This window comes from Lycorma delicatula, chromosome 11 (assembly GCF_047948215.1).
Source record: "Lycorma delicatula isolate Av1 chromosome 11, ASM4794821v1, whole genome shotgun sequence".
Classification (NCBI taxonomy): Eukaryota; Metazoa; Arthropoda; class Insecta; order Hemiptera; family Fulgoridae; genus Lycorma; species Lycorma delicatula.
The window spans coordinates 78,191,197-78,204,867 of record NC_134465.1 but is presented as its reverse complement, the minus strand read 5'-3'; the positions used below and the strand labels follow the sequence as shown (position 1 = coordinate 78,204,867).

The 13,671-nt window shown below is 35.8% G+C and overlaps 1 protein-coding gene across 19 annotated transcripts in view; it reads right to left on the bottom strand.

The window, feature by feature from the left end:
• LOC142332121 (putative cytochrome P450 6a14) overlaps positions 1-13,671 on the bottom strand; it is a 622,045-nt gene that overhangs the window by 37,932 nt on the left and 570,442 nt on the right. The gene's annotated exons all lie outside the window — the stretch shown is intronic.

The following is a 13,671-nucleotide window of genomic DNA, read 5'->3' as shown; positions in this document are numbered from 1 at the left end:
TTAAGCCGGAATCCAAATGTCAAAGTACGGAATGGAAACATTCGAGTTCATCCTGCACGAAAAATACGGGTCAGCCGGTAAAAAGATGATAACGGTATTTTGGCACTATAAAGAATCGATTTATATCGCGGTTATTGGGAAGTAGAACGTAAAATCAAGAGAAGTACCGTTGTGATATGCTAGAAAATACGGGAGAAACCCGAAAAAAGGAGAATACGTATCGGTTCTTTCTCAAAACCCATAATTCTTCTGTCCGATAACGCCCGCTTCCATAGCGCTAAAAAAAAGCTATTCACAAGTCAGATGGAACTTGTTTTCGCATCCATTTACATTGCGGATCTCGCACCATAAGATTTTTTTCTTCTAGCCTTTCACAGAGTTTTTACATGGTACCGAGTAACGATAAACGGATCAAAATTGCGATACAACAATGACAGAATCAAAATTACAGAATGATGGAACAAAAAAACAAAATGTAGCTGGGGATTATGATGAGAAGTAAGTTAGTTTTATTATCGTGCAATAAATAATTTTTCTTCTGTCGATTCTACTGAATTAATTATTGAACGACGAGGGTCGTTCAATAACTTGTAAAAAATTCGTACCGTATTTTCAACCTTCCCAGAATGATATTTTGGGTAAATCTCTGAAATTAAGTGAAAATTTAGATTTAAATAGAAATTTGCATAAATTAACGAATTAATATTTCTTATATAATTTAATATCTCTAATTTAGAATTTTTCAGTATATTAAAAAAGAATAACTTGTCCGATACTGTTTTAAAATCGACTGTATTTTGTTCAAAATGAAGTGTATGTTACGTGGCATGGATTTTAGGAATGATTGTATTATTTCCTTCCTTCGAGCGAAAAAGAAAGAAAAGTTTTTAATTAAATAAAATAGTTTACGTCGCAAACCAACACGCACAATAATATAACGCAATTTATAAAATTTTAAAAAAGTTTACAATCTCTAAGGTAAAAACAATTCCGAGAATTAACTTACGATGACAAAATGTCAAAGAAATATAAAAGCGTGTTTAGTTTTCTTATTATTGTACGATGGGTGTACAACATAACATAGCTTATGGAATTTGAGGTTGCACTTCTTTAAAAATCGAGCGAGAAAAATTGATAATAACATAAATAAACAAGGAAATGTACAAAAAAAAGAATTAATTTTTCTAACTAAACAGCTTTATCAATAACAAACAAAAACCTATAAATTGTAGATTAAAAATTACCTCATTTTGAATTATTTATATACGAGTACAGCAGAACAAATAAATTATTTTTTAACATATTTCGAAAAAAATCTGATGTGGACACCACATGATTTCCTTGTACGCCTATTAAATTACACATATACATTTTTTTTACTATAAGAGGTTAATAATCCTTAGTAATATTATAAATGTGAATGTGAGTTTGTTTGTTACGCTTTCACGCAGAAACTACTCGACCGATCATCATGAAACTTCGTACACATATTCACAAAGGTATTGCGAAGGACATAGGACTCTTTTTAGTAAAAAAAAAAAAAAACAATATTTTTTCGGGAGGGTAAAAAAAATTATATCGGTAGGTATGATCGTCCGACAAAAAATTTGACCAAATTCAACGCCATCTGGCGTTCCAGTAAGTAAATGAAATAAAGTGTCGATCCAACACTGTAATACCGACGGTCAAGTCACTATTCAATCGAGTATAGTGCTTCTGCTGTTTGGAATCTTTCTATATTTATTGTTATTCTTCTGTCACTTCTTAGCGATACTAAAACTTTTCCAGTTTTTGAGGTTAGATGGCTGTTTATTGTTTTACTTCTAACGTTATTTTCAGTTTTTAATCTGTTTTTTTCTAAAATGTTTCGAAAGCGCAAATCTAACCTGTCCAGGGATTCATCACGGGCCCGGGCGGCAAAAGTTGCTCGAACTCAAGAATGTTCCGCTCACGCAGAACTGAGACGACAACAACAAGCGGGGCGACAACGTGCTTTGAGGGCTGGTGAAACAACTTCTCAGAGACAAGAAAGGTTAGATGAGCAAGCTGAACGCCAAGCTACCTTAAGAGCAGCTGAAACGCCGATTCAAAAACCAATTCGTTTAGAAAGACAAGCTGAACAGCAGGCAGCTATAAGAGCGAGAGAAACTCCAGAACAATCGCAGGCGAGAAGAATCGTTCATGCACAAATGCAAACCGCGCGCCGTCGAAATTTCATGCGTAACAATCGGTCTGTATTTAATAATTCTGGATTTCAATATGATCCTTCACTCGAATACCATAAGCATTCTTTAATTGGTATTGGCTCAATCAATGAATAGAAAATGTCAGCAATGCGATGCTTTGAAATGGAAAGATGAAACTGCTGGAATGTGCTGTTCCAGCGGTAAAGTTTCGCTTTCTTTACTCGGTGAACCGGCGGAACCTTTGAAAACTCTACACTATTCTTCGTTCCAGATGAGTAGAAGCAATTGTTAAGTAAAATCAGAAAGTATAACTCTTGCTTCCAAATGACATCCTTTGGAGTAGATAAAGTGATAAGAATGCCCGGATTTTCTAGGACAGATATATCATCAAATTGGATCACTTTTCCAGCAGATAATGAACAGCATAAATTTTTGCAGGTGTATTTTACGGGTGATGAAGAAAGTGAAGTAAACCGTCGTTGTCATTATATTGAAGGAGTCGAAAGAGATACAGTATTGAAAACTCAACGAATGTTACACAGCCACAATTTGTTGGTAAATACCTTTAGAAGTGCAATAGAAAACTGGCCTCCGAATAATTACATTATGGTCATTCATGTTGATCGGACTCCACGTGGCGAACATGAGAGGCGTTATAATGCGCCGATGATCAATGAAGTTGTTTTGGTTACCGGTGACCCGTGCTCTCCACGAGACATAGTGTTACGGACACACGATAATACGCTGAAAGGCGTAGCCGATACTCATAAATTTTATGATGCTTTGCAGTACCCGTTTATTTTCAGTAAAAGTGAGCTAGGATATCATTTCAATATTACCGCGAGCGAAGCCGCGGGTAAAAGCTAGTTATTAATAAATCAATATATTTAAATTAAAAAAAAAGTAAAAAAAATGATTAAAAAAGTTTAAAAAATTGTTAAAAAATGAAGTTCGATTCGAACCAATGTACCTTCTTTCCCTTGTACAATCCAAATTGGATATACCATATATTGGATATACAAATTGGATATATCTATATTTGGATATACCATTTATGATATATCGTTGAAAAGATCTCAATGAGGGCTTATTACTGTGGGTAAGAAAAAGTACAAAATCCAAAACTTTTGGATTTTGGCCTTTTTTGGACACTTTTGGTCAAGTCGAATGCAATCAAAAGGGGAGGTGAACAACTAGATGTTACAACAGTCCTAAATCCAAAATGTCAACATCCTACAGGTAATTGTTTTTGAGTTATGCGAGATAAATACGTACTAATGTCACGCCGAAACTAGTCAAAATGGATTCAAGGATGGTCAAAATAGATATTTCAGTTGAAATATGAAAACCGAAATTTTTCGCAATCATAATATTTCCTTTACTTCGTAAAAGGATGTAAAAATCGATATTTATAAATAACAGTTAATTATCTTAAATCGTCCCTAATTTTTTTTATTGGTAACTGGTCCCTAGTTATTGAATTCACTGCTATAACAATTCGATTTCGCAGATCAGGTTAACTCGTCATCGCAAATCAGCTGATTTCGAAGTCGAGTGTTCAAATCCTAGCACAGGTAAGAGTAACTTATTTACGGATTTAAATACTAGATACTGGATACCGGTGTTCTTTGGTGGTAGGGATTCAATTAACCACACATTTCAGGAACGGTCTCAGGTCATGAGATCGTACAAGACTACACTTCATTTACATTCATACATATCATCCTCATTCATCCTCTGAAATAATACCTTACGGTAGTTCCGGAGGCTAAACAGAAAAAGATAACCTCACGTAAAAGGTTACATAAATATATATATATATATATATGTTGTAGATTATTTTCTAATGATTATATTCTTATAAACGAGTGTTCCAGTCTAAAGTAATAAAAAAAATATTATTACATTTGCTACTTAAAAATTAAATTATCTATTTAAAATTAAAAAAGAGATAAAACATTTCATTTAATATAACTTAATAATATTAAAAATGTCTATCTTATAAGAACTAAATTTATAAAAACGATACGAATAATACACGTGTAATGAATGACAACCTTATAATAAATTATAATATGAAAAAAAATTTAATATTATATTATAATACATTACGGATAAGATAGTGTAGCACAGTATAATATCAATATGTCACTTTATATTTAAATGGCTTGAAAATAAGGAGGTGATGATATTTAATAATTAAAGGTCCGATGTTTAATATAAACGATGTATATTTTTAAATGGACTTTTATTCAAAATCAGTAAAAGGTCTTTAACCCACCGGGTTGGTCTAGTGGTTAACGCGTCTTCCCAAATCAGCTTATTTGGAAGTCGAGAGTTACAGCGTTCAAGTCCTAGTAAAGCCACTTATATTTTTACACGGATTTAAATACTAGATCGTGGATACCGGTGTTCTTTGGCGGTCGGGTTTCAATTAACCACACATCTCAGAAATGGTCGACCTAAAACTGAACTAGACTACACTCATACATATCATCCTCGTTCATCCTCTGAAGAATTATCTAAACGGTAGTTACCGGAGGCTAAACAGGAAAAAAAGAAAAAAGAGTAAAACGTCTTTAATAATTAAAAATAAATTATTGTTTTTATTTTTAAATAAAATATCTATTTTTGAAACCGATGAATTATCCAATTTTAAGGGGTTGTAAATAAATAAAAAAAACCAAATAACAAAATAGTTTATTTTATTATATTTTTGGAGAATCTAATGTTTTAGGTAAATTTCTTAAGAAAACTACCTATTGTACTGGAAACTACGATTCGACTTCCGGAAAATTTCGACGAATCTTTGCGTTTCACATCCCTCGGACCCCAAAACCACCATCACCTCAGTAGTTTATATATATATATATATATTTCACTTTCTTGTGGACACGATAACTGCCGTAATTTTGCGCCAATCACTTTCAAATTGTTTCCTAATAATAACTCACCCCAAAATCTCTGTCGACTTCGTTTAAGACCAAAATCGGACCACGGGAATGGAAATGGGAGCAGGCTTTTTTCCAAAAAACAAAATATCGCTCTAACCTTTCTTATTAAGTAAAATATCGAATTCTTTTGAAGTTCCTGCTATTTTTTGGATAATGGGATAAAACATAAGTAAGTAAAGTATTTTGATATCACCAACCATTTGCCCAGGGGGTTGAAAAAATTTGGTTTTAAAAACAAAAAAATCATAACTTCCTTAATATGCACAGTATCGAATCGGTTTAAAGTAGTCATTAGTTCCCTTAACATTAACTAAAACTTTTTTCTGAAACAGTTTTTGATATGACCATCCCTTACGGCAAGGGATGACCAAACGTTTGTTGGAGCTGTAAGAAGATTGGCTTTTTGTACGCGAAACATGTGAAAAATCTTTTCACATGCAACCGTTGTCGTATTGAGTAAATATGAGTTTTTTCTTAATTTGAAGGTGTAAATAGTTTTCATTCCTTACTTAGCATCGGTGTAATCTACCTACGCCTTCCGGCGTGCCGAAAGGGATCTTTTTAAATTATCATCATGTTAATTATGCAATGTATAGTTTAAATTATTTAATAATTGGCAAAAATTTTAATACTATATTTATAAAAATTAATTAAAAAACCCATTTATTCATAATAAAAGTAGCTATATCCTTTTTTTATCAAACCAGACAAAAGGAGGGTATTTTCGCGTGACAGAGTATAATACTTTGGGGATACAAGAAAGCGCTTTATTCTTCCCTTGATATTTTTAATAATGGAATTGCCGACACGTTTAAAAGATCTTTTCACCAATTTATTTAAAATTAAATAAATTTATTTTTTATAGAATCAATACAATTCTATTTATGAATTTTTAAATAATTCCAATTAATATAAGAGATCCGTTTGCATCTTCATTGTTTTAACGTACAACAATAATATGTGCTCAAAGCATATTTCTATTAAAGCTTTTTAGGGTTGTTTTTATTATTATTTAATAGTAAAATCATACATTTGTTTTATTGATGTATTAACTAGCTGCAGGGCGTGAGCTCGATACTGACCCATGGGGCCAAGCTTATAGTATAGTAACTAAGAAGTTCGCCAGACGATTACCTATTTTGGATAAGGCTAATGCTGAAATGCATGTGGCGAGATTGTTCCCTAGCATGATAGCCGATGATAGTAGACCCACACCATGTGGGAGCAGGAGATTTACTATAGATGAACGGCAACTAGCGGCCAAAAGTCTGGCTTTAATGAAGAGCCCTGGACCGGACAGAATCCCTGCAGCAGGGATTTAGTCCAAAGGTTTAGTCCAGAAGACTCCCTGGGAAGTATTAGAGGTTGCCAGTTACGGTTTGGAGAGAAGAGTTTTCCCCGCGTGTTGGAAAGAGGCCAGAGTGGTGCTCCTTCCTAAAGGTGCACCCATGGAGGAGGACGCTACTTACAGACCCCTGAGCCTATTGAATACCATGGGGAAACTCGTGGAAAAAATGCTGGCGGGCCGTATTATTCGGGAACTAGAACAGGGAGTCGGGATTGGCCCAAACCAGTATGGTTTCTGGCGGGGGCGGTCCACTGTGAAGGCCATCTGTAGGATTTCGGACTGGGCTAATGAAGTCAGAAGAGGCACATGGCGCACAAGACGCATTCCATTAATGATTTCACTTGATATAAAGAATGCCTTTGGCTCAATCAGTTGGAGTCACATAAACAGGGCGATGGCCACAAAGGGATTCAGCAATTATATATGTAGGCAAATCGAGGACTATCTTTCCGATAGAAGATGTTTGATTGAAGCCCAGGAAGGAAGAATTCATTTTGAGATGCAAGGCGGGGTGCCACAGGGATCGGTCCTGGGGCCGCTGCTATGGTTGCTAGTTATAGATGATCTCCTGCACAGAATGTTCCCTGCTGGAGTTGAGGTTTTGGCATATGCAGATGATCTCGCTGTACTAGTTGAGGGCAGACGGTAATTGAGGTCCAAGAGAGGGCGAACGCGGCCACTCAGATCATTAATGAGTGGATGATTTCTAGGGGTCTGCAGTTGTTATTGGAAAAAATGTAGGTGTATCGCCTTCACTGGAAGAAGAGTACTGGATCCTATTACTATTTTCATCGATGGTAAAGTTATAGAAGAGGTGCATGGTTTGAAATACTTAGGAGTTACCTTCCAGAGGAATTGTAGATACACTGACCGTATAAGTAACATATGTAGGAAGGCTGAAGCAACGGTAAAGAGTCTTAACATTATAATGGCAACGCAGAATGGCCCTAGAGCATCAAAACGCAGTTAGACCTCATCGCGAGATATAGAGTCGAAAGATCGAAGGACAGAGCAGATCAAGAGGCCAAAGATGAAGTCAATACTACCTGGCAGGAGAAGTGGACTAATAGGAGTGTGGGTCGCTGGACAAGACAACTCATCCCGGAGATCGAACCGTGGATAAGAAGAGGTTTTGGCGAGATGGATCACTTTTTAACGCAATTTTTCACCGGGCATGGCTCATTTAATAATTACATAAATAAAGTAGGAAGGAGAACAGAGGCGATCTAAATGTATTGCGAAGAGATGCAGAACATACTTTCTTCATATGTGAAAGATGGGCCGCCCTCAGATTTGACATTGCGATCGACGGGATGACTCCCGAAGCTATAGTACCTTTTATGACTAGTCGGGAATCCAACTGGAAGAAAATAGCGTGTTACACCAGACAGATCTTATCGCAGAAAAACATCGACGAAAGGAGACTTGGTTTTTGATTTAGGTTAGGGAAGGGAGGACAGCCTCAGCGGGGAGGGCCGGCATGCCTAGGTGTGTCGGTTCCAATGAGCCGCTGGGGACTCCAGGGGATATAGTTTAGAGAATAATAGAATAATAAAACACAAGATATAGAGAAAAGACCTCGACACCACTCACGACACTCCAGGTATGGCGTGATGTCTGAAAGGGGCATATAAAATAAAAGAATACTCTCAAAAAGAGCTACCGGTAGGCCGACCTGCCGTGCCAGTATATAGCTGGTAGGCGGGAAGGCCTATTTGAGTATAAAGACACTCCCCTGGGTGGCGTAATACCAGCAAGTCGGTCCGGCCCAGGGGGGCTGAGAAAAAAAAAATGGCGTGCCTACGGCAAGCCTCCGTACTTCCGGGCTGGTTGCCCTGGCGGGCGACTTCTCGGAATGGGATTATTAGGTATCCAAAACTGATTACCTCTTGCGTAAAAATAATTATAACTGAATGATGAAAATTGATGTAACGAAAGTTATGTGAATTATTGATATTGGGATCGGCCGATTATTGGATTGGGATAGGCCAATTATAAGTTGGCATCGACCAACTTGACCCGGATATATTCTATCGTCTGCTGCCTGTCATAAGAGAACCGCTTGGCAGACTGTTCTCGGGGTGCCATAACTGGGGCTGCTTGCCGACTTGTTGGAAAGTGGCTTTGGTGAGGGGGCTCTTAAAACCAGGAAAGGATCCTAGTGAGGTCGGCAGTTATCGACCCATCAGCTTCTTGCCGGTAATCGGCAAGTTGCTGGAAAGGCTGGTTGTGAAACGGCTCTGGGAAAACATCGATATGAACTCGCTTCTAAATCGAGGACAGTATGGTTTCATAAAAGGGGTTGGCACCGAGGATTGCATCTCAAATGCTCTTGCTGAGGAGGAAAGCGCCGACTGTATATGTGTTTTGGCGATTATTGTTGATATAGAGGCCGCATTTCCTTCCTTGTGTTGGAGTTCTATCTATGAGTTGGAACGCCGTAGCGTTCCCGTAGCCCTACAGACCGTAGTACGTGACTACTTGTCTAATCGAACGGTTCTGTTTAAAGATACGCACCTAGCTGTGGAAAAATCCGTCTCCAGGGGAAGCCCGCAGGGTTCCGTTCTCGGCCCCCTGCTGTTGAACCTGGTATTTGACGGGTTTCTGGGATTGGCATTCTCAGAAGGGGTCACGGCCCAGGCTTTCGCCGATGACTGTCTCCTGTTAGTTCGTGGTAATTCACGACCGCAGCTAGAAGACCAGGTGCAGGCGGCTTTGTCGGCCGCAGAGGGCAGGATGGACATGCAAAATTTAAAGATTTCTGTGCCCAAGACGAAGTTTATGCCTGTCAAGGGTGCAGATAAATTATCGTACAGTCGTAATCCCCATATTAAGTATAAAGGCTGTGTGATCGGACGAGCTAAAGTTCATAAGTACCTAAGTGTTTTATTTGATGAGAAGTTGCGGTTTAGCAACAACAATTGGCAAGTAGTGGCGGACGCCGTCTCTGTGATGCACAAGCTTAAGAGGATTGCTCGGAAGGATTACGGGCTGTAGGGCCGTCATTTATACATGGTGTACCGAGGTAACTTCGAAAAAACGGCCACTTATGCTGTGTCCATTTGGGCGCATAGGTTGGATAGAAATAGACCACTTATTCAGAATTTAAGGAATGCCCAGCGTAGAGCCTTAATAGGTGCACTGGTGTTTATAAAATAACCTCCTACGAGATTACCACCGTATTGGGAAAGGCTCTAACAATCGATTTAATGGTGAAAGTTCGGGTGGAAATTGCGAAGAGGCAGGGAGGCCGAGGTATTTGGGATGCGAATTTGCAATGCCTCAGATGAAACTTCTAATTAGCCGTTCCCTCGTCTTGAAAGAGACAGTTTTAGATGTTAGAAGGCTTTTCTTCCAGAAAAATGGTTCTTTTGTTTGTATTATTCCTCTTTCAATTCGGTTGTACTTCTGCCAACCGATGTGATAAAGCTCCATTAAGTTAATTACCTGAGTTAGACTTTGCCCTTAGAGCAGAATCTGACCTTTCTGTTTCCATCCCTAGAGAACTTCATGATTTTGTTCTTTATTCCTTGTACGAAGTATTCTGATAGCGAAAAATTTCGGTTTTCAGATTTCAACGGAAATATCCATTATGACCATCCCTGAATTCATTTTGACTAGTTTCGGAGTGACGTCTTTACGTACGTATGTAGCTCGCATAATTGAAAACGATTAGCCGTAGTATGTAGAAATTTCGGATTTAGGACTGTTGTAACATCTGGCTATGCGCCTTCCCTTTTGACTGCAATCGACTGAACCAAAAATTGTCCAAATTAGCCCAAAATTAAAAAAAAATTGGATCCTGGACTTTTTCTTAATTGCAGTAATAAGCCCTCATTGAAAGATTTTCAACGATATATCATAAGTAGTACTTATTTCATCGGTTCAAAAGTTATAGAGAAATGAAATTTTAATTAATCAAATATTTGGATCTTATAAGGGGAAGGTACATCGGTTCGAATCAGGCTTCATTTCCTTTTTTTTAACTTTTTTTTTAAATTTAAATATACTGATTTATTAATAATTATTAACCTCTGATTGTAAAAAATATTTTACAATAAATAATAATTCAATAATAAAAAAATAAAAATCAGACGTTTTCAATGAGACGTTTAATGGCGTTAAAATTTTACGTAATTTCATTTTTAAAAAATGTGTATATGTGCAATTTAATAGGCGTACAAGGAAGTCATGTGGTGTCCACATCAGATTTGGTGAAACATCTGATTATTCGTATTTGCTTTCATTTTGTTGATGGTTACATCATAATTTAAAAAAAATATATTTATTTGTATTAGAGATAAAGGTAAGACATACATTTATTAAAAAAGTAATAAAGGGACTTTTACTCTATCCTAATATTCCAGATAAGTTTGTTGAATTAATAATTATATAAATATTTGATGTTAATAAAAACGAATATTTCAGCAATCGTGTAACTGTCCATTTTATTAAAGAATTGGAGGATGATATTTCACTTTCAAATGTTATAAGTTTAAATGAAGTGCAGCAAAAAACGTGTGTATCTAATTTAATAGGCGTACAAGGAAGTCATGTGGTGTTCACATCAGATTTTTTTAGATGATTATTTCACCCGCATAAGCTTGAATTTTGTGCATTAGAAAATGGAATGGAAATTTTGTGGCGTCTAAAAAATGTCATTCCTGCTCCTTCTATGTTATTTCAAATATGTATCATTACAATAGTTATTATTATTATTTTTACGGGCATCGACTGCTAAGGTCATTAACCCTCGTCACATTCTTTAAAAGAAATTACTATCACCATCAGGATTGTCATATGTAAGGGTTTAAAGGGCCCTTACATTTTATTTAAAAGCACAAACTACACAAAACATTAAGACACAAATAACAAAGACAAACACAACACTTACGGGGTGTAAAGGGCCCCGATATTAAAATTTGAGATAAGGTTCTCAAAAGACCGTGAAATTAAAAATACAACTTATCAATACCATTTCTTTCTTCTACCTGTCTCGTTTATAGTTTGTTTAAGCACCCTCGGAGCGACAAGAACCGCGACTCCTTATGAACAGGCTACAGGCATCCATTGCGCTTACCCATAGCCTCGCGCCCTCAGTTTACCATTGAGGGTCCCCGATGCCATCATTGGGAACACCCCGACTCACTGCTCTTGAATGCAGACGAGCCAGGATGGCCTAGGCAAGAGGGCTACCTCCCGTCTTAAACACGTGCCACGCTTCGGGACTCCCATATACATAATGAATTCCACTTAGAGATTCTTTAACACAGCTTTAAACATTTTTAACTTTTACAGACTTCTAAGAAGTCCACTGGCGTGTAAAAATGCAACTATCTTTTCTTCATTTCCATTATCCAGATCAGCAGTAATGTCACTTCTTAGACGGAACCTCTTTCTGAGGTCCTCATATATTGTACGCTCTTCTATTAGATGCTTAATTGTAAGGGTTTTATTGCACCGCACATTGGTCTCTCTTCGCCGGTTAACAAATATGAATTTGTCAATCGCGAATTTGTCAATATCAATTATTATTATTAATAATACGTTAATGGATAATCTACGATAACTTTAAAGAAAAATTAAATATTAAAATAAAAAATTAAAACTACTAAGAAAAAATTAAATATATATTTGATTAAAAAATCAAATGTTTTAACTTTTTTAATAAAATTCTTATTAAATTCTAAACGATTATTGATTCTAGAATCTAAAACTAGTTATTTATTAAATAAATATTTTTGTCATCGTTAAATAATAATAGATTGTTTATTACACATTACAAGTGTTAATATTAATAAAAAGTAAGTGCTAAGTATCTGCATAGTTAGATCAAAAGAAACCGCGATAAAACCTTAATTTGAACAGCGTCATAAAATATTAATTAGAAAATAGAAATCGGTTTCATAATAAAAATTAAAAATGATAAATTTATCGTAAGTAAAGATATGAAATATATAGAATTACTACAGATAAATTCAAAATTCAGATAATAATGAAAATTATTTGAGTACATATCTGCTACGAATATGTTGAAGAGAAGCAGAAAATTCAGTTTTTTTTTTAAATTTTTAATTAGTATTTGGCAAAATCACATCGATAAAGCAATATTGTTTGCGTAAAAGAAGATCGTTTAAATGTAATTTAAAGAAATTAGCGAGAGAAGTTTTTAAACAGTCTAATAATTTATTAAAAATGACAACGGAAGCATAATTAGACATTTATCATAAGCCAAAATATTGTATCGAGTTTCATAAACGTAATACCATTGTCTAGTTTGATACAAGAGAATATTGTTATTTTTTAAGCAAAGGTTGCATACATTTTAATTTACGTACGAAACACTATGATTTAATAAGCTACAGATAAAGTTGAAGAAGCGAAACGTGAAAAGCGAAGCTGTTTTATCTTGAAGTAGTTTTATGTAGATGTGAATCACAAATATGAAGGAAATGGGGAAAAGAAATCCGGAGACATTTGAGATCTGAGTATAGAAGAGATCGGAGAAAAATAAACCGACAGAATGTGGAGAGAAACGTGAATAAATAATAAGATAAGTGAATGATAAAAAAAAAACTTCATCTGATCAATTCAACAAACTAATTGGGGTATATCACTAGAGGAGAAGGTTTAATTACAGGTTAATCTAATACACCAACTCCTAAAATAGTTTATAATAAAGTTAAAACAGCGTTCAACAAGTGATAAAATTAAAAATAACCCACGAAGTTATTTTGAAGAAACATATCTACTACAGCGCCTCCTGGCGGCTTATAATCGTAAAACTAATCTAAGAACCTGCGATGAGATGATAACTATGTAATGCAAAAAACCGCATAAAAATCGGCCCAACCGTTTAAGAGAAACACGTGAACTGCAGCGTCCCCTGGTGGCGTATAATCGTAAAATATGTCTAAGAAACTGATCTGAAGTGATACCTATGTTAGGGTAATGCAAAAAATCGCATCGAAATCGGTCCCGTAGCGTTTGAGGAAAATGATAACAGACACACAAAACCTCTTACCCTAAACGCATATACCGTCTCTGTTTCGTCGTGGGTAAAAAAATGAAAAACTTATTTCTAGAATTTTACTTGGCCGATTTAAACGAATTTTATATAACTCAAAACTTTTTCTTGAATGTATTTTTTAGAAGTTCTTAGTCCTTTTTCTCTCGAAATACC